This window comes from Erpetoichthys calabaricus, chromosome 1 (genome assembly GCF_900747795.2).
Source record: "Erpetoichthys calabaricus chromosome 1, fErpCal1.3, whole genome shotgun sequence".
Classification (NCBI taxonomy): domain Eukaryota; kingdom Metazoa; phylum Chordata; class Cladistia; order Polypteriformes; family Polypteridae; genus Erpetoichthys; species Erpetoichthys calabaricus.
Window position 1 is genome coordinate 336,267,760 of NC_041394.2, and position 22,110 is coordinate 336,289,869.

The 22,110-nt window shown below is 42.9% G+C and overlaps 1 protein-coding gene and 1 non-coding gene across 4 annotated transcripts in view; one reads left to right on the forward strand and one right to left on the reverse strand.

Annotated features, from left to right (window-relative positions):
• Positions 1-22,110, reverse strand: part of LOC114642262 (zona pellucida sperm-binding protein 3-like) — a 392,210-nt gene that overhangs the window by 118,352 nt on the left and 251,748 nt on the right. The window lies entirely within an intron of this gene.
• Positions 2,730-2,812, forward strand: trnal-uaa (transfer RNA leucine (anticodon UAA)). Its single transcript has one exon. It is a non-coding gene; the product is annotated as a tRNA-Leu (tRNA).

Genomic DNA, 22,110 nt, shown 5'->3' on the forward strand with positions numbered 1-22,110 from the left:
CGGGGTGAATGATGAATTCTTCACCGAGGCCCGTAGTTGGAGTGAGGCATTAATGGCAAAGGGGATTGCAGGGGGGATTGAACAGTGGCTACAATCAGAGGGTGTCGGTGATAGCGGAGGAGAATGCAGGAGACTTGATTGAAGGCTGATCTCAGATGGTAGAGGAGAATGCTGAAAGCTGCTCTCAGAGGGTGGGGGTGATTGCGTGGTCTGTAGGTTCTGCCAGTTTTGGTAGATTCATAGATTTTCTGAACCACCCAGCACTTGCGTTAAAACACCCGGAGGACTGGGATCTGAAAAAAAAGTTTGGCCTTCTCAGTTAAAGACATCTTTTTACAAAATCCGGCGCTATGTATACAACCTATGTTTCTTTGATTAACTGAAACCTAAAATGACAAATACTGCGACTGGACAGATCAGGGGAAGCCCTTTGAGAAGCTGTTTTGGATTATAAAGGGTTGTCGTCTAGAAAATTAAATGCATGCACTTTTTAAAACAACATTTCCTCTTCCAGTGCACACAGAAGCTCAAACAAAATGATCTGATATTAGTTTCAAGGGTAATCCTCTCACCACTGTGAGCCTTATAGCAACTCTGGCTAGATGTCGCTGCAACGGTACATATGCAAACAAATGTCTTGCAACATCTATTTATATGATAGATAGATAGATAGATAGATAGATAGATAGATAGATAGATAGATAGATAGATAGATAGATAGATAGATAGATAGATAGATAGATAGATAGATAGATAGATAGATAGATAGATAGATAGATAGATTTTTGTTTTTAAAACAACCTTTATTAATGTGTCACAACAAATTTTCCATTATACAACCATCCATATACACAAATAACCCCACACTCCGTTCATGCACGTAATTAATCCCCTGCACATTTTAATCCTTGTCACCCCATTTCATGACCAGTTCAGATGGATAGATAGAAGCATGTAAATATGAAAAACAAATAAATAGAAAATATTGTTCTAATAAGATATTGAAGACGCACCGTTTTGTCTTTCGACAAGATTTGGAGTCATCTTTCAGTATTAACGGCAAGCTGTGTAATGGACCGGTCTGAACGCTGATTTATATACACCGAAAACAGCATGGATTTTTTGAAAGCAGACTTTATAATAAGGAGAGTGACTTGTTTTAGCAAATGTGTGCCCTTTGACCCATTTTAAGCAGGCAGCTGTGTAATGGGTCGGTGTCTGGCTGAACGCTTATATATACATTGAGGAACTTGACGCGGACACAGACAGGCAGACACGTTAGAATTACCCCACACACGTTTATTGTGGTCTTCCATCTCTATACAACAATGCTCTCAAACCCCAATACCCCACAGTGCTGGCCAACACACAATGCCTCTGTCTTTGTCTTCACACTGCCTCCTTCTCTCCTCCAGAGACCTCGTCCACTCTTCTCTCCCGACTCAAGTCATCCTCCTTTATATAAGCCCCCAGATGTGCTCCAGGTGTGATCCCGGCAATCTCCCACCGACACACCCCAGTGTGGCGGAAGTGCCAGCTGTATCCCCGGAAGCACTCTTGGTGTCCCTGCTTGTTTTCCCCCCAGCACTTCTGGGTGTGGCGGAAGCACTGAGGTCCAGGGTCCTGCAGGTATTGGGGTGCCCCCTGGTGGTGAGCACGCGTCCATACAGGGTCGAGCTTCCCAGCTCTGTACCCGTGGCCCCCAGGGCGGTCGCTCCCTTGAGGTCTGGAGGAGGCACAAGCCCTCCTCCAGTCTTCTTGGGCATCCCGGCTGGGTACCACCCCCATCTGGGTACCATAGTACTTTGGTAAGCAGCCCGGACACAGACAGGCGGACACCGATGGTTGAACACCCAACACACGTTTATTCATATTTACAAGTGACACAGAGCACACAACCCACTTTCACCCCCCAAAGTCCAAGCCTCACAATGCCTCTCTTCCTCTAGGTTTGCATCCTCTCCTCTCCACTCCTCTCCACTCCACTCCACTCCTCCCGATCTCTATCTCTCTTCCTCCCGACTCCAGCCATCGAATGGAGGGAGGCATCCCCTTTTATAATACTGGTGTGGCGGAAGTGCCGGCTGTGCACCTGGAAGCACTCCGGGTGTCCCTGGTCTTCTTCCCCCCAGCACTTCCGGGTGTGGTGGAAGTGCTGAGGGTCAGAGCACCACAGGCATTCGGGTGCCCCTGGCAGTGATCATGGGCCCCTATAGGGTTGAGCTTCTAAGCTCTGTTCCCGTGGTCCCCAAAGCCACCAGGGCGGTCGCCCCCTTGAGGTCTGGAGGAGGCGTAAGCCCTTCTCCAGTCCTCCTGAGCGTCTCGGCTGGGTACCACCCCCAGCCGCTTGCCACAACATACATATACACCGAAAAGAGCGGTATTTTTTTAAAGCAGAATTTATAATAAGGAAAGTAATTTCTTTTATCAAATGTGTGTCTTTTGACCCATTTTAAGACTGCTTTACATTTACAACAGGAAGATATGAACTTATGTTAAAGACCGGTATGTGTCAGCTGCCCAAGTACACATATCAGCAAAAGGAAAGCTAATCTTACATCGAGTATTTCACATAACGTTTGAGCTGTGTGCTGCTGAAGTGGGAGTCGCCCCTTCTGGGGTCTCGCGTAGGAAGAGAAGATGAGTCTCTACCTGTTTTTGAAGGAGCTGAAAGAATGATCACAGTTTTCATGGAGTGGTAAAGATTGATCAAACCACCTTTTTCTACCCCCAGAATGGTTGAGTGGTTAAAGTGTTGGACTTAAGATCCAATGGGCAAATGCCCGCGTGGGTTCAATCCCCACTTCTGGTAGCTTGTTATTCAAGTGTGCCCGTTCACTCTGTCTATGGGTACAGCTCTCACCTTTAGAAAGTTAAGCAAAATGCTTCTGCAACGTGGATGCTTAGCTCAGCTGAAAATACATACATAAATGTACTTGATTATTTAAAATGTGGTGTATTTGATAGAAAAGGGTTTGTTTTAGATAAATAGATAGATTTTTATACATATCAAACGTGATTTAAAAGGGAATTTACCGCTGTGTGATTTTTAAAAGGCTTATATTGAACTAGTTATCTTGTGCTTTACGCACAATACCTACAATCCATTACCTTCAAAAGTTAAAAACCACAAAACGAGTGTCTGTTTTCTCAACAAAGGAGAGGCTGCGGGGCGCACGCGCAGGGCCGGCCAGATTCAAACAGCAGGAACATTTTTGCTCTCTCTCTCTCTACACACTGAGACATGAACACACAGCGGCTGTCAGCGTGCCCTTCTGTGAGATGGGGAAGGCTGTTTCACTTGAACTGCGGCATACAGAGAGCAAATAAAAGCGGTTTAGATAGAACAGGCTTTCCTTTTTAACAAATTATAAAGCAAAGGTTAGATAGATAGATGTTTTAATCTCTAGATGTGATAATATTAAAATAATAGATAGATGCAGGGACATGCTCCAGCACTGTTGAGAGGATATGCAGGAGTGGCCATAAGGGAGACCTGGTTGGCTGGGTATGAGCAGGAACATGTCTGGAAATGTCGATCAGGCCTTGGGTTCATGGCAAGGTTGTTCTTTTGATATGAAGGGCCTCAGGAGTAAGGGGCAGAGAGGGGGGTGCCAGCCAACAAACAGGTCTTGACAGACCAGGGGGGCAATGCAGATGCAGCATCCACTAAACTGCTCTTGACACAAACCCTGACTGGTGGTCTACAATCTTTGTCGATGATGGAGCTTTGGATCCCATGCCTAAAAACAAGAATAAAAACGTTAAAAAGGTGAACTCACCTACAAAACTCACAAATATAGGAAAGGTACATCTACCTCTACAAGAGGAAAATATGATGACTGGCACATCTAAAAACACTGAATGTGTTGATGATGCCAAATCTGATAGTCCTCTTGGATTGATGTGTTCCTATGATAATTTGATGGGGTGGCGTCCACAGTTCCATCATCCAGTGGTTATAATATCTGATAGTACATTAACTAATTTGACCTCAATTTTATTTGAAAATGTTCAATTGATTACTATTTATAACATGACAATAGTACAATTGATTCAATATTTGAAGGGAGGTCCAATTTATAAGGGACTCACAAAGATTATTATAGTAGTAGGATACTGTGACATTATTCAATTCATAACAAACCACAGATTGGTATGACCCACCTGTTTACTTTTTTTCAAACTGTCTTTCGTGGAGCACAGCTATATATGCCACAGATTCCTTTCACTTCAGACTCGGACTTAAACAAAAATATAGTTGGTTTTAATGAGTAGGTGTTAAGGGCCGACATGACGAAGGTGCTCTTGGCCCCAAGGCTCTCTTTGAGTAGGGATCATGAGTTTCCTGAGCGGTTGACCCATACATCTGCTCATGACTTATTAGAATATTGGGTGAAGAAAATAACAACATACAGGATAGATTGAACAGATTGAGTTTTTTGGATTGTCTTGCCCATTCCCTTTACCCTTGCCTTAACCCCACTATATTGGGGCCCTGAGGCTAAAATAGATTTATTTCCCAGGTCCCTGAGGTTAAGGGTTCTCCTTGCTTTAATGTATTTATTTGTCAGTCTATTTTGTTTTTTTGTTATCTGATGTAGTTGTTAAAAGCCCTAATTTTACCTTGGAGAGGGATCCGGAAGATGATTAATCAGGCCCATGATCTCCTTGTGTTATTTAGAAAAGAGATTACCTTGTTAAATGTATATACAATTATTAATACCTTTTTAAACTAAATTTTGAATATTTTATAACCCTAATTTTAAGGTCCTTGTAATGTTCATTTATATTAGGTTTTGATTTTCTAATTTATTCCAAATTCTGAGTACTGATTTAAATTGACCAGTAGGGGGCGTTACTCTTGAACCGTACCCGAAATCAATAAATTTGAGTAAAAATGAATGGAACTTTTAGAAATAGTTAAATACTACATATTAGGGACAGATAGGACAATATTTATTGGGTTTTAATAGTATTTTTAGACATTTTATAGAAATTAGTGTATATACCTTTAACACTGGAATTACCAGAGCCTATGAAAAAACTCGCAGATCCGTCCCACCTTAAATCACTTTGCACTTCTCCATCAGCGTCTTTTGTCCTGTAAAAGTGTCGATAAGCAGCAAGCAGCCTGCTATCACAAACCCCATCGCCACACAGTCTTCTCAGCTCAAGTCTGTTTACCTGCGTGTCAGTTGCTTGAAGTTGTATAGAGTGAGAAGTCAAGCAAAATGACACCTTTATAAATACTATATCGTTATTTGGAACACATGCATTTCATGTGTGTTCTGGGTCTACATCCATCCATCCATCCATCCATTTTCCAACCCGCTGAATCCGAACACAGGGTCACGGGGGTCTGCTGGAGCCAATCCCAGCCAACACAGGGCACAAGGCAGGGAACCAATCCTGGGCAGGGTGCCAACCCACCGCAGGGGTCTACATCAATCTATGTAAACACATCGTTAAAACAGAAATGTTTGTCATGTTTTAGTAATAATTGACAAAATGTAGACATGAAGTGTATAATGTGTGAAGCCTGAATTCCAAATATCAAATAAACACTTTCACAAAAGGTACAAATATAACAGAACAAGTGCGCTTCTATTCAAGAATATAACTGCAGAAAAGGAACCCGCATTAGGGTGCGACATTGACACACATTTGCTACGACGGTTTCAGTGGCGCAACCGTATCAACTTTTGACTGGTAATCAAAACTTCACAGGTTCGATCCCAGATGAGTCCGTTTTGAGAAGTAAGCTGCTCTTATTCTTACTATTTTAGAATAAAAACATACATTTGATTTCAGTCTGTAACAGTCGGTGTATGTATGATACTTGTAAAGGTTAGCTTTGTTTTTTTTTTATTCAGTTTTATACTCTCAGTTTTTATACTCTAAAACTGAGCGGCAGTGGGGGATGTGATAGCAGGATGCTTGCTGCTTATCGATACTTTTACAGGACAAAAGACACTGATGGAGAGGTGCGAAGCGATTTAAGGTGGAACGGATCTACGAGTTTTTTCGTAAGCTCTGGTAATTCTAGTGTTAAAAGTATTATTATATGAATGGAGCAAGTGTACCCATGCGTAGGCCTTTGGGCCTTTATCCCCCCCCTAAATCTGACCAATCTGGTGGATGGGGTGTGATTAAGGTGGGGTCTGGGTGGGGTTAGGGAGGGGTCAGGTTTGAATTCACCAATCACATGACAGGGGGCAGGGCACACCATTTACATCCACCAATCAGAGGAAAGGGGCAGGGGCATCATTTACATCCACCAATCAGAGGAAAGGGGGAGGGGAAATCAAGTTATCAATTATTTTTGATTGACATTTTGACAGAAGCACCCTCCCTTAATATTACTCCTGTGACTGCTCCATGGCTATGACATAACATGGAAGTTAACCTCAGATTACATGAGGAAATGTTTTTTTTTTTTTGACTATTGATGTAATACTGAATCAATATGTCAACTGATCCAAGGGGAGATCCTTGTGGAGGTGGAAGAGGAATGATGTAGCAGGGCAGTGACTATGCTCCAGCAAGGAGATTGGGTCAACTGGGGTTAAATAATTGCCCAAAAGATCACACAGGCATAATTTTGGAAATACGAAGTAACAAGAATTAAGTTTCTGATTCAGTTGGAGTATGATGTCCTTCCAAGCCCATCCAACCTGGATTGCTGGGGTCCAGCTGATAACCCAGTATGTTGTTTGTGCTGGGCAAAAGGTTCTTTGGCGTTTCAGACAGTATTACAAATGCTGATGAGGTGACTCCAGGCAGTGATGGTGCTGCTGTGCCGAGCACATCATTGGGCGCTGGCTGCTCGCACACCTTTGCCCCGGAAACTGCTGGGCAACCATCTGGCTGTTTGCTGATGGACACTGTTCTGGAGTCACAAATTGCAATAGTGGATGTTGTAAGAGATGTGGCCAGTGAACTAAGGAATATAAGGGCTGTACTATGTGATACTGACCTTACAATAAAAGTATTGGTTAAAAAATAAATGCTGCACCTATATTGCCTGTTTTTACATTCTGCTAATGACATTAAAAAAAGTTGTAATGCTGTCCGATTTGGCTGATCATTTGGTGGATTAGGGTCATGTTGACCATGCCGCATCCCTTCAGGTACAGGCAAGCCATGATTGTGTGCCACATTATGTAAAATGATTATATATATATATATATATATTTATATATATATATATATATTTATATATATATATATATATATATATATATATATATATATATATATATATATATATATATATATATATATATATATATATATATATATAGGACTAGGAGGTGGTCTATACGTCCCCTGGGCCAAGAGGGCGCAACCACCCTGGATGTGGAGGGGACCATGGGAAAGGAGGAAGGAGGCTCAAGCCCACTGGGGCCTGTGGCCACCGCCAGGGGGCACCCTGAGTGTCGTGGAGCCCAGAGATCGACACTTCCACCACACTCGGGATGGTGGAGGAAGGACCTTCCAGGATCACCCATAGTGCAAGGGCAGCACTTCTGCCACACTAGGGAGTGCTGCCGGAAGAACATCATCAAGCACCTGGAGCACATCCGAGTGGAAATAAAAGGGGCCACCTACAATCATGAAGTGAGAGTCGGGAGTGGGAGTAGGACGAACCTCCCGTGAGGAGAGGAAAGGCAGCCCATGGAGACTGAGACAGAAGCCCGTGAGGAGGGTGATTGGTGCTGGGAGCACTGTGTGCCATGTGGACTTTATTTTATTTAATAAACCCTTGTGTTTAGAGAACATGCTGGTGTCTGTCTGTCTGTGGTCGGGCTGGCTTTCACTATATATATATATATATATATATTAATTGCTATGGTTTATTGGTTGATTTTGAAAGACTCCCTGACTTAATTGTCATTATATGTAGCATCATATTTTTTTCTTTTACATTACACATACAGTAGACATTGTGTTACAATCTCTGTATATCTGAACTTCTTACTTACATGCAGACATCTTCATTTTTCTCCCCGCGTTTGTTTTCTTTTAGATTAAAATTAAGAATTTGGTTCTTTCAAAATCTAACAACAAAGCACAGTAACGTAAGAAAGTAAATGTTATTTTGCAACATGGAACAACATTCCTCTTTCATGATTTGATGTACTGATGTGCCTCGGTCACTGTGCTGGTGAGGGTTCACAATCTGAGGCTTTCCTGTCTAAAATTAAAAAGCCCGTGTTAGTTAGTGGACCGAATAAGCAAACATACAGGACAGTATTCAAGCCAACAAAATATTACAGATCAAGTAGTAAATATGAGGAGTCTTTGCAAGAATTGTGCACAAATTACTTCTAAAACTGAAAGCCTCAGTAGTCTGACCTCTAGAAACAGCACATCTAAGACAATACAGTTTTTGATATTACGAGGGACGTTCAAAAAGTTTCCGCACTTTTTTTAAGGGTATTTATTAAAAATTTTAAAAACAAATTTCACCTCTTTTCTACATAGTCACCTTCCTTTGCGATGCAGTTTTCCCAGCGTCGCACTAACTTTTTAAATGCCATCAGGAACATTTTTTTTTTTTGGTTGAGCGCGTAGCCATTGATGCACCGCTACTTTCACATCAGGGCTCTTTCTTCATTCCTCGTGGTCGTGGCTGCAGCTGGGCGTCCAGAGCTCTTTGCATCCGTCACACTATTACGGCTCTTTTCGAACATTTCAATCCACTCATAGACGACTCTACGAGAGAGAACTTCATCCCCATACTGAGCACACATGCAGAGATGAGCTTGTTCTCCCCGCACACCTTCTGTCCACAAAAAGCGTATGACAGAACGCTGTTCCCCTTTGGTGCAATTTATAAGTTTCGCAGCCATCTTCACCACAGGGTGACAACTTTTATACTAAACTGCAAGGGCAGCCGGCTTGCCAGACAGAACTAGTCACATGACACTCTGACACCACCAATTACTACTCTGCCCACCTAACCGCTTCCAACGAAAATTTAAAGTGCGGAAACTTTTTGAAAGTCCCTCATAGTATATATATTTTATTATTATTATTATTATATATTTGAGCTAAAAATACATTCTTAGTCTACTATGAGGGATGAATCAGCGTCCCAGCCAGTATGGTTCCTGCTCCCTTACCTGAGTGGCAGGCCTTGATAGCAGAAGCTCAAGGAAGGAGCGACAATATCTCCTTTCTCTACTAGCACTCGGAAGTGGAAGGACATGACAGCGGCCACAGCAGGGATGGTGTCCTAACAGCCATCAAGTGGCACACATGATGGACTTGGGAACGAGGAAGAACAGGACAGTGGGTGACTGCCTGCTATGGACAGAGTGGTCTTCCTGTACACTTGGTGGCAGCACATCACCTGGATGTCCCCAATATGGATGCCCACAGGGTAGCAAGGGAGTTGTGGTCCCATAGCTCTGCCCTGTCAGATTCTGTACGGGCTGTCAGATCTTGGATAGTGATGACACAATGACCATTGTGGTCCTGTCTGACCTGAAAGCGTTTCAATTAAACACAGAGAGTACCCCCTAGGTGTGCAGTTAAAAGAGAGCTCCCCACGAGGCTCAGGAATTCAGAAGCTGGGAGAGGAGATGGACAACACTCATCCGGAGGAGGAGAGCGGAGGAGAACAGAAGGACAAAGGGAGAGGCTGACATTATTTTATCCTATACCGGGCTGTAAAGGAACCACTATGCCATCCGAGCCAAGAACATGAGAAAATAATCTGAGGTATTGTGAATAAAATCATGATATTTGAACCCGGAATTGTGTGTCTATAGTTGTGTTTGGAATTTGAGGCTCTGCAACACTCCCTGCTGGCCACACTACCAATCCTCTCCACTAATTACAGGTAGTACAGCAGAGCTACATAATTAAAATTAGACATTTGGACTAAATAAATAAAAAATTAAAAAATAAAAAAAATAAAAGTCTGATTTTATGCCTAAGAAGTCTACCATCGACCACATCCTGGCACTGAGGGTTCTCATGGGGCACAAACGCGAATATCGGCAGAGTTTCTTTGTAGCCTTTGTCGATTTTCATAAAGCGTTCAAATCAGTTGATCGAGCTGCCCTGTGGGACATCCTGAGGGTTCACAGGATCCTCTCGAGGTTGCTGGATATCATGGCTGGCCTGTACACTAGTAATGTGAGTGTTGTGCAGAGTGGAGGCAGGACCTCTGTGTTTTTCCCAGTTGATTCTGGGGTTCATCAGGGGTGTGTTCTTGCTCCTACTCTGTTCAATGCTTGTATGGACTGGGTGTTGGGCAATGTTGTGGGGTCTAGTGGGTGTGGGGCATCTGTTGGTGAAGAAATATTCACAGATCTTGACTTTGCTGACAATGCTGTGATCTTAGCGGAGTCAATGAAGGCTCTGATCAGGGCGCTCGAGAGACTGAGCGAGGAGTCTGAGTGTCTGCGCATGTGAGTGTCCTGATAAAAACCAACATCCAGGCCTTTAATGACCTCTTGGGCACAGCCATCAGCAGTGTGCCTGTTTGCGGAGAGAGTGTCGACCTTGTTGAGAGGTTTACTTACCTCGGCAGTGACATTCATGTCTCTGGTGACTCTTCCTATGAAGTCAGTAGATGGATTGAGAGAGCATGGGGGGTCATGAGATCGCTGGAAAGGGGTGTGTGGCGCTCCTGATGTCACAAAAGGTCTTGCTATATGGTTGTGAGACATGGACGCTATCCAGTTACCTGAGACGAAGACTGGACTCCTTTGGTACTGTGTCTCTCCGGAAAATCCTTGGGTACCACTGGTTTGACTTTGTGTTGCTCATGGAGTCCCGAATGAGGCACATTACCTGCATTGTGAGGGAGCGTCAGTTACGACACAACGGCCATGTGGTGCATTTCCCAAAGGGTGATCCAGCTTGTAAGATCCTCATTGTTGGGGACCCGAGTGGCTGGACCAGGGCAAGGGATCGCACATGTAACACCTGGCTGCGGCAGATAGAGGGTCATTTCCGGAAGGTGGGACTGGACCGCGTGTCTGCCTGGGGGGTTTGCCAAGCGGGATCCTGAGTTGTTTCATTGCATAGTTGGTGTGGCAATGCACTGTACCAGTGCATACTCCCCAACTTGACTTGACTAGAGTTAATTTGAACTAATGAAGTCATAAGGAAATGTTATAAAATAGAATCTAAAAAGAAATATGAGAGAGAAAGGAATATGAGAGAGAAATAAATATTTGAACAAATATGAGAAAGAAAGAACAAGAGAAAGGATTCATACTTAAGCAACAAATAACAGACTTTACTTGGGCACTCAGTTTTGTGGTTTGTGGTAATTAATTTTTCCTGTTATGATACTTTAAAATTTCTGAAGTTTGAAATTTATATCTTAAAGTAATGAAGTACAAAATTTACAATGCTAATGCTATGTAAAATGATTTTCAAGTGACCTAAGGGAGCTGAGACAGGATGAAGCAAACTACGTCAGGCTGTCAGCAGTGAGCCATGTTGTGTTTAGAGAGTGGAAAAGGAAGCTGCCTTCAGTCTCTGTGCTGCTAAAGGAAGGAGATGACAACGGCAAGGCAAACACGTGATGCTCTGTCTACAGGACAATTGTATGTTTATTTGCTGGATGTGCTTACTTAAAATTTAGTAAGGCTTGATGTGCCCTCTGTCCAGATAGAAACTGGAGGCTTTCAATGATGATAAGAAACTTTGTATGATGTAAGTAATCTCATTTTGTCTCTTGTACTTGTGTATAAAAAGAGCTGAACTAGCAGAAAAGTTTTGGGCCTCTTGTTACGGTATGCTGTGTGTGTCTTGTTTCCATGTCCTGTGACAGGAGTGCTCCCTCTTTGAAGAGAATGAATGGCTTCCTGCCTGTTCTCTCTTAGAGGGTTTGAATCACCCAGGGGATGACGGTCATTACTACGACATGTTGTCTATCTCTGAATTTCTCTTTATTGTTTTTCACACTAATATAATTTTCCTTCCTCAGTTTGTTATCTTATTGGTCTTCTCATCTCCTTTGTACTTTTATGCAGCGGAGTCTGAGACAAAATAAGCTGAAGAGACATTTTGAACTTCTTGCTGGAAATCGGATGTTTCTGTCTCTCCTTTTCATCTTGACAAGCCTTATTTTTCAACCTTACTCTCCTAGAACTTTCAGTGACGGCGATCAATGGGTCCTCATCTTCAAATATTACAAAATGGCGAGCTGTAGTGGAGATTCTGACAGTTTTTGCTCTCCCACTTGGACCTTTGGACATTTGGCCTGCACTTCCCTCCTACGTTTTGCTCAGGTCGTTTTCTCTTAACATTTTTAAAAGGGGAAATTTTGTGGGTGTGTGTGGGGTTGTAGATTAACTGTTCTTACTGTTTTTATAATTGTTTAGTTTTGACTGTTTATTAATGAGAAACCCATTGGTGTCATCGTTTCAGTTCTCATTAATGTTATTTAAACTTCAACAAATATTTGGTTAAAAGCAAGGGATTGTGGAAGCAGGTATTTGGGATGGACTATAATCTACAAGCACGCCTCTTGTGAATTTCCCCTTGGGATTAATAAAGCATCTATCTATCTATCTATCTATCTATCTATCTATCTATCTATCTATCTATCTATCTATCTATCTATCTATCTATCTATCTATCTATCTATCTATCTATCTATCTATCTATCTATCTATCTATCTATCTATCTATCTATCTATCTATCTATCTATCTATCTATCTATCTATCTATCTATCAACAGCAGGGTCAGACATTTAAAACTTAGGTGACCCTATCAGTGAGTGTAACCTCAGCCTGCTCAATGTCCATCTAACGGCTGAGTTTGACATTCTCGAATATCTCAGCACCTAAGGATCGTAGAAGCATGAAACTGAGGTGACCTGCCATCTACAAACACTGTGATAATAGGAACCAAGCTTAGTCCTCTAAGATTTACACCCAGGGAGGGGAAGAATTGTCAGGAGGTGTGGCATTAATAAAACTTACAAAATGGAAATTAATTTATTGACAGCATATATAAAAATACACATTCTAAATGTATACATTTAAACATAAAAAGCAAGAAAACTTACAAACCTAAAGATTAAACAAAAAAATTAAAGATCTGAGAAAAACAAAACAACAACTGAAACTAATCAATTGTGAGAAAGCCAAATTCCACAACTCAAAATATTAAATCCTAAACAAATAATCCAAGCACCCCCCCAAAAAAAAACCCTGGGTGGTCAAGAGACCACTAAACTTACAAGACAAGGTTAAAGCACCTGTTGTGATTCACACACACACAAGAATGCCTAATGGAGTCTAACGGCAGACCTCCAGAGCTCCAATTGAATGGTGAAGTTGTCGCTTTGAATTATTTGGCAGTGATGTCATGTGATACCCCTGGTTACAATACAATTAATATTACTGTGGTGGGGTGGTTATCAAAGTCAAAAAATAACAGATGTAGAGTAAACCATGCAAGTGACATAAATGTGCAATCCAATTGGCTTTTTAGTGGAGCTCTTGAATCATGGAGCTCTGGAGGTCTGCAGCAAGACCCTTCTCCAAAAATGGCAAAATGTTGTGAGACCTCCAAACCAGAACCAAGAGGCAGGCCTCACTCCTTACTAGCCTGCCCAGAGAAGATTCACTCCCAGGCAGCCTGACTGACACTACATCAGCTGGATTGGGCCTACAATTGGCCAGATAAGGTTTTGGCTTCAATAACAGCAAAGTTCCAAGAAGATATTCAAAATGGCCCACTAGTGAGGGCATTACCATCAACCCCTGGCGTGTGTAAGAAAGGGGAACAAAAATAATCTTTATTAAAGGATTTATTGACAACAATGGAAATAAAAACAATAAAATGCTCAAAAATATAACTAGGCAAAAAGATTTACCTAAAAAGCAATCAATTGTGACCAAGTCCCAGTACAAAATCCAAAGATAGGCAACATTTCCATCAATCCAGGAAAACTGAAACAAAGGCCAAACTTACAATATAGAACTCTCCCCTATCAAAGTGATTTAGAATGAACCACAAGGGACTCACTTTCATAGCCTGCATCACTTTAACCATCCAGCATCAGGCCTTCATGTCCGGACATTATGTCATCCGACATCCGATGAACAGAGGATGATTTATGGAAGAAACAGTGGTTACCCTCCTGGAGTTTGTTGTTACAAATTTCCTCTTCTTCTTCTTCTTCTTCTTCTTCTTCTTCTTCTTGCTACCGTTAGGGGTTGCCACAGTGGATCATCTTCTTCCATATCTTTCTGTCCTCCGCATCTTGCTCTGTCACCCCCATTACCTGCATATTCTCTCTCACCACATCCATAAACCTTCTCTTAGGCCTTCCGTTTTTCCTCTTCCCTGGCAGCTCTATCCTTAACATCCTTTTCCCAATATACTCAGCATCTCTCCTCTGCACATATCCAAATCAACGCAATCTCCCCTCTCTGACTTTGTCTCCCAACTGTCCAACTTGAGCTGACCCTCTAATGTCCTCATTTCTAATCCTGTCCATCCTCATCACACCCAATGCAAATCTTATCATCTTTAACTCTGCCACCTCCAGCTCTGTCTCCTGCTTTCTGGTCAGTGCCACCGTCTCCAACCCATATAACATAGCTGGTCTCACTACCGTCCTGTAGACCTTCCCTTTCACTTGCTGATACACGTCTGTCATAAATCACTCCTGACAGTCTTCTCCACCCATTCCACTCTGCCTGCACTCTCTTTTTCACCTCTCATCCACAATCTCCATTACTCTGTACTGTTGATCCCAAGTACTTAAACTCATTCACCTTCACCAACTCTACTCCCTGCATCCTCACCATTCCACTGACCTCCCTCTCATTCACACACATGTATTCTGTCTTGTTCCTACTGACCTTCATTCCTCTCCTCTCTACAGCATATCTCCACCTCTCCAGGTTCTCCTCAACCTGCTCCCTACTTTCATTACAGATCAGAATGTCATCAGCAAACATCATAGTCCATGGGGACTCCTGTCTAATCTCGTCTGTCAACCTGTCCATCACCATTGCAAATTAAGAAAGGGCTCAGAGCCGATCCCTGATGTAATCCCACCTCCACCTTGAATGCATCCGTCACTCCTACCACAGACCTCACCACTGTCACACTTCCCTCATACATATCCTGTACAACTCTTACCTACTTCTCTGCCACTCCCGACTTCCTCATACAATACCACAACTCCTCTCGAGGCACCCTGTCATATGCTTTCTCCAGGTCCACAAAGATGCAATGCAACTCCTTCTGGCCTTCTTTAAACTTCTCCATCAACATCCTCAGAGCAAACACTGCATCTATGGTGCTCTTTCTTGGCATGAAACCATACTGCTGCTCACTAATCATCACCTCACTTCTTAACCTAGCTTCCACTACTCTTTCCCATAACTTCATTCTGTGGCTCATCAATTTTATCCCCCTGTAGTTACTACAGTCCTGTACATTCCCCTTATTCTTAAATGTTGGCAATCAGTACACTTCTTCTCCACTCCTCAGGCATCCTCTCACTTTCCAAGATTCCATTAAACAATCTGGTTAAAAACTCCACTGCCATCTCTCCTAAACACCTCCATGCTTCCATAGGTATGTCATCTGGACCAACAGCCTTTCCATTTTTCGTCCTCTTCATAGCTGTCCTTACTTGTTCCTTGCTAATCCATTGCATTTTGTGATTCACTATCTCCACATCATCCAACCTCTTCTCTCTCTCATTCTCTTCATACATCAGCCTCTCAAAGTACTCGCTTGTGAGTGCGTTTCCATCTTTATCCTTTATCACCCTAACTTGCTGCACATCTTTGCCAGCTCAGTCCCTCTGCCTAGCCCACTGGTCCTTTTCTCCATCCTTAGTGTCCAGCCTCTCATACAACTCATCATATGCCTTTTCTTTAGCCTTCACCACCTCTCTCTTCACCTTGCGCCTTATCTCCTTATACTCTTGTCTACTTTCTGCATCTCTCTGACTATCCCAAATCTTCTTTGCCATCCTCTTCCTCTGTATACTCTCCTGTACTTCCCCATTCCACCACCAGGTTTCCTTTTCCTCCTTCCTCTTTCCAGACGTCACGCCAAGCACCCTTCTTGCTGTCACCCTTACTACATCTGCTGTAGTTTCCCATATGTCTGGTAATTCTTCACTACCACTCAGTGCCTGTCTCACCTTCTCCTTAAACTCAACCTTGCAGTCTTCCTTTTTCAACTTCCACTATTTGATCCTTGGCTCTACCCTCACTCTCTTCCTCTTCTTGATCTCCAACATCATCCTACAGACCACCATCCTGTGCTGCTTAACTACACTTTCCTCTGCCATGTCTTTGCAGTCTTCAGTCTCTTCCGGATCAACTCTTCTGCATAGGATGTCATCTACCTGTGTGCATCTTCTTCCACTCTTGTACGTAACCCTATGTTCCTCCCTCTTCTTAAAATACGTATTCACCATAGCCATGTCCATCCTTTTGGCAAAATCCACTATCCTCTGACCTTCTTCATTCCTCTTCTTCACACCATACCTACCCATCACCTCCTTGTCTCCACTGTTCCCTTCACCAACATGCCCATTGAAATCCGCTCCAATCACCACTTTCTGTCCCTTGGGTACACTGTTCATCACTTCATCCAACACACTCCAAAAATCTTCTTTCTCACCCATTGCACACCCAACTTGCGGTGCATATGCACTAACAGCATTCATCATCACACCTCCTATTTTCAGCTTCATAATCATTACTCTGCCTAACACTCTTTTCACCTCCCAAATACTCTTGACATAATGTTCCTTCAGAATAACCCCTACTCCATTTCTCCTCCCATCCACACCATGATAGAACAATTTGAATCATCCACCTGGACTTACTCCCCTTCCATTTAGTCTCTTGCACGCACAATATATCAACCTTCCTTCTCTCCATCATATCGGCTAACTCTCTCCCCTTATCAGTCATACTGCCAACATTCAAAGTTCCTACCCTCAGTTCCACTCTCTTTACCTTCCTCCTCTCCTCCTGCCTTCCGGACAGTCTGCCCCCTCTTCTTCTCCTTCTTCTTCAGCGAACAGTAGCCCAATTTCCGCCAGCACCCTGTTGACTAACAGTACTGGTGGAGGCCATTGTTAACCCGGGGCTCATCCAATCCGGTATGGAAATTTGTATCGTTGTCCGCAAATTGATTTGGCAAAATTTTACACTGGATGCCCTTCCTGATGTAAGCCTCCCCATTTATCCAGGCTTGGGACCGGCACGAAGAAACACACTGGTTTGTGCATCCCCTGTGGCTGGGTTACACCCCTAAAATAAAATAAATATCATTCTCTGACCCTTCACTCCTTATATGCCTCACTCTTGAACTCTGAATCCTCATCTCTCTTTCTCTCCACACACCTTCTCTCTGTTTCTTTTTTGCAGTCTCTTCCCTTTCCTTTAGTGCCCTTCCTTCCACTCCTCTTCTTTCTGTCTCTGACCTCTGGGTGTGCATCTCCTGCTCCACTATACAATCATTAAGCAGCCCAAAAATCATTTTCAAGAGATGTGTGTACCCCACCAAATGTAATTTAGACCCTTAAATTAAATTGCAAGATGTCACAATATGTTGACCTTGTAACATAATTTATTTGAACAAGTGATAAAAACTTTCTTCAACATTTCTATTTTTAAGCGTGTAAATTATTAAAGAATACTTAAAAGGTTTAATGTTTCAGAGCACAGTGTAAAAAAAAATCTAAAAATAAGGAGAAATTAGCCTGCTCATGGAAAAAGGAGTTTTGACTGAAGTACTGGCAACCACAGAAGTGATACGAGTGCGGATGTGTCCCTGCTTATCAAAGCGTTGCGTGACCAGCTAACTGGTTGAACATAATATTCACAACAGGACAGTTACGGTATGAGACCTGTGCACATGCGCATAATACACAAGGGGCTCTGAATTTTTCCCTACCCCGGTATCAGGAAAATGTGCTTTAACTGGCATCAGTGCGTGTGCGAAATCTTTGATCTGATAACGTCTTCATGTTGTCAGGGACACATAATATCTTCACCAAACTTGACTTTATCACACATATACTCGTACACAAATGTTCTTCAGACTTCACCAACATACAAGACATGGATTTTAATGTAGGTATCTTTAGGCCACTCCATGCTTCTTTGCACTGCAGTCACAGAATGCTGAGAACCCTTTGGCTTTATAGAGTATGGATATACAAGAGAATATTTAGCATATAGCTGATAACGTGATATTCTGTTACAAAGAGATCCATATAATGGGACATGACGCTTCATTCCAAGTGCGGAGAGACCTTAAGATTTCATACTAGAATGAACTCATCTTACTTCGAGCAGTTAGACAAAAGGCAATGTAACTGAAAAGCTTAACACACACAAAATGTTGCAGAAAGGTTTTCCGCTGCAGTGTCAGCCTCTGCCGAAAGGGCCATCACTATCGTACTCCTTATCTCAATAAGTGTGGTCATTTATTGTCTTCTATTTACTATCCATCTATATGTCTTCTCATGCGCTCTCTCTTAGATGTTCATTTCTTGTGACAGTCCATCTGCTATCAGTACAGTTTGAGCTCTATTTTTGGTTTCCTTTATGTCCTCACCCCGTGGTGAGGGTTTGCCACTTCAGCGGCTGAGAAGTTGTGATCTTCTGCTTGTTGGTTCACAGCAGAGAGGAGACATACAGTGTCCGCTTCTGTTACATGACAGTCACCAGGTGGCACCTGATCCCTCTTCATTGTATTTTCCCATAGTGCCATGCTCTTGATATCCCTTAATTGCCTCCTAGAAGAGCCTTCCGATGAGAGACATTTGCCACCGATACCCATTCTGATAAAAAGAGTCTGTGATTTCTGATAACAGATATTAGTGGTTGGTAAATAGAACCTTGGGGATGTTATATTTTGTAATGAAGCTTGCCTTCAAGGGCACCACGGTGATGTAATGATAGCACTGCTGGCTCACAGTAAGGACACCAGGCTAATCCCTGCATGGAATCTGCATGTTCTCACTGTGTTTGCGTGGCTTTCCTCCCACTGTTCAAAGACATGCTGGTAAGTAAACTGACCTCAGTGTGTGTGGGTGTTTGCCCTGTGATGGACTGATATTGTGATACCTGATATTGTGAAAATAATCCGGTGGCAGAGTTATGTTTTATACTCTTTGTTCCCCTCTTTTCAGTATTTCCCTCATAATAGGTAGTTGAAGTATCATACTCTTTTTGTTCTTCACATCAGCCATGTCATATATCATGCATACCAGGGATTTTTCCTGCCTTGCATCCATAGCTGCTGGGATATACTCCAGGTTTCTTGTGCTCCTGTTCTGGATACGCAGGTTTAGATAATATATATACTGCTCCTAAACTCCGATGGTGTCTCTCTCTTTTTGTTCCTGTCCACACACCGATTACCTGCTGTAGCAGTAGAGGCATGTATCCACCTCTTGAACCCTCAGGTACCACTCCAAACACCAGATGAAAGTACAAGACTTCTTTATTTTGTAATCACGTGCACAAAGCACCCTCCACTCCACACTACTCATATAATCAATAAACTCACAATACTACTCTTTCCTCCTCTCCCAGACACTTAGCCACCCTACCTCCCAGCTCAGCTCAGTGTACTGGGCTTTCCCAGAGTCCTTTATACACCCTGACCCGGAGGTGTTCCTGCCCAACAGTCCACAGTTCCTTATTCCTTCTGGGTCAGGGTAAACAGTCCTTATCTTCAACCTGGAAGCACGTCACCTCTCCCGCTCACGTGACCAGGACGTACTTCCAGGTTATAGGGCACATATGAGTCCACGGGCTTTCTGACAGCGACTCCCAGTGGTCCCCAAGGTATCCAGCAGGGCTGTGTATAAAAACTACATAGTCCATGAGGCCCTGCTGGAACTCGGGGCATGTCCATGCTGTTGGGAGAGCTCCTCCTGGCTGCCTGGGGGTGAGGGCCGGAATAGGAAGCCGGCAATCCACCACACTGCTTTTACTCTGCTCATTAAGGGTCTGCTATTCTTATGTTGGGCTATTCAAGTCTCACTACCCCTAATCTGACACTGCATGCTAAGAGTTAATCAGCAGCAAAAAATGGCTCACTAATTGAGAAGAAGGTTAGAATGAAATCCTGCAGCCACTGCAGCCCACCAGGACTGGAGTTGGACACCCCTGCCTTACGGGAATCGAACCTCAGATGTCAGCACCTAAGGTGAAGCTTCTAATGCTGCACTTTAGCGGCTGGTTTGCTTATTGGAGAGAGTGAACACTGGGGTATTACATTCTTAGGTCTAGATCGCAATCTGATTATTTAGGTGGTAACCTAGCAGGCAACACTTGTGGTTGGTTGGCCATTTGGTAAACATCCGCCTCGTCCTCTCGAGAAGCAGCATTTAGATTTGTGATACAGCATCTGCCAAATAATACAGAGAGTACACCACACTTGTGTCACCTTTATTGGGACTCGTCAGATGTAAGCACTTTTCCATCCCCTTACGGCGACTGAACTTCAGACGTCAGCACCTGAGATGAAGCCACAAGTGTTACCTGGTAGGTAACCAACCTCAATAAGCAGATTGTGCTCCAAACCTAAGAAAGACACCTGCTGTATTAGATCTAGTAAGTAACTAAGGGTATTCCTGAATGCAATCTTTTTTTCTTTCTCAAATGTACTACTCTGTTTATTCTGAAAACACAGGGAAGATATTCACTGCATGGAAGGTGTTTAACGCACAACACATTGGTGTAATAACAAGCCTGGAACAAATATTGACAAACACTGCACGTCTCGGTCACTCCTAGCTGCAGTCTGTTCATTGGCTCCACCTGTTGTTCACATGGTCACATTGACCTTAATCAAAGAATGTGTCTTTTTGGCTGCTATTTCTCTGCCATTCCAACAGAGGGCGCATTACACTCATTTGTAGTAATGCAATATTTTAAACAAATATTTGTTATGCTCTGTCTGTTCGAAAGACAAATGCAATACAAATGTCTCTGTTACGTGCCATACATGTGGTATGGGAATCGTAAAAGCAGCTTCAACATGAGATGCGCCATCTGTTGGAATGAAAAATGCACTTCATTTTATTACTACATATGTTTGTGACACCATCATTGCCCAGAAATTGCAGGCTATGTTAAATTAGGTGACTGTGTATCATCAATCACCCCTTTTACTGACAGCCAATGATGAGCTGCCTGCGCCAATGTGAAAACTTTACAGGTACACTGAGATCAGCTGCAATCTCAGCCCTTTTTTCTTTTATCATTCTGTTGTGTGTAAAACGCACAACATAAGACAAGTGTCTCTCTTGTCTGTCAGGTCCATTTCAGCTGTGTTTTTTATTCTTCATTACTGCATTGTATGCAGTGTGCCTCCACGTGAGGACTTATTGGTTGTCCACTCTCACATGCCCAGTGCCCACCATTGTGACTTAAGACAAAATCAAACCCGTCTGATGTTGTCGGGTTGAGTCCCAGACAGGTTGGACTGAGTCGCTGGGTACGTCACACAACATGAGTGGGTGTCTCGAGAGTGTGGAACGACTCACTAAGATTATATCAATAAAGTCTGCAACTGAAAATCGTGGAAATGTTCTGTAATGTCACATGGCATTTACTAGTCTTAACTTTGAGTTTATCTTTGTTAACTTAGTGCTGGGGTGGAAGCCAGATAGTCGGCCCCACTTTGGACTGTTTTCTTGTCATCACTAATACAGGGCAAGTCAAAATGATGTGAACACAAATTGTATAGAAGTATTTACATAGCAGTACCATTAATGTGCCACATATGGTACACGTGTTGAACATGATGGCAAACAGGTTCAGACATTCCTGCAAATCATCTTACACATACGAAGTATGTTTTCTGACTAAAGTGTGTTCACCATTCAAATTGTAACAATTTTGACTCACCCTGTATATCCTTGCAGTGACATTCCAGTTTTGGATTTCATTTTTTTGACATTTGACAACTGTTTTTTGTTGTGGGTGGCGCTGCTGACTCAGTAAGGTTTGCTTCCCAGGTCTTCCCTGTGTGGAGTTTGCATGTTCTCCCTGTGTCTGCATGGGTTTCCTCCCACAGTCCAAAGACATGCAGGTGAGGTGCATTGGCGATCCTTAATTGT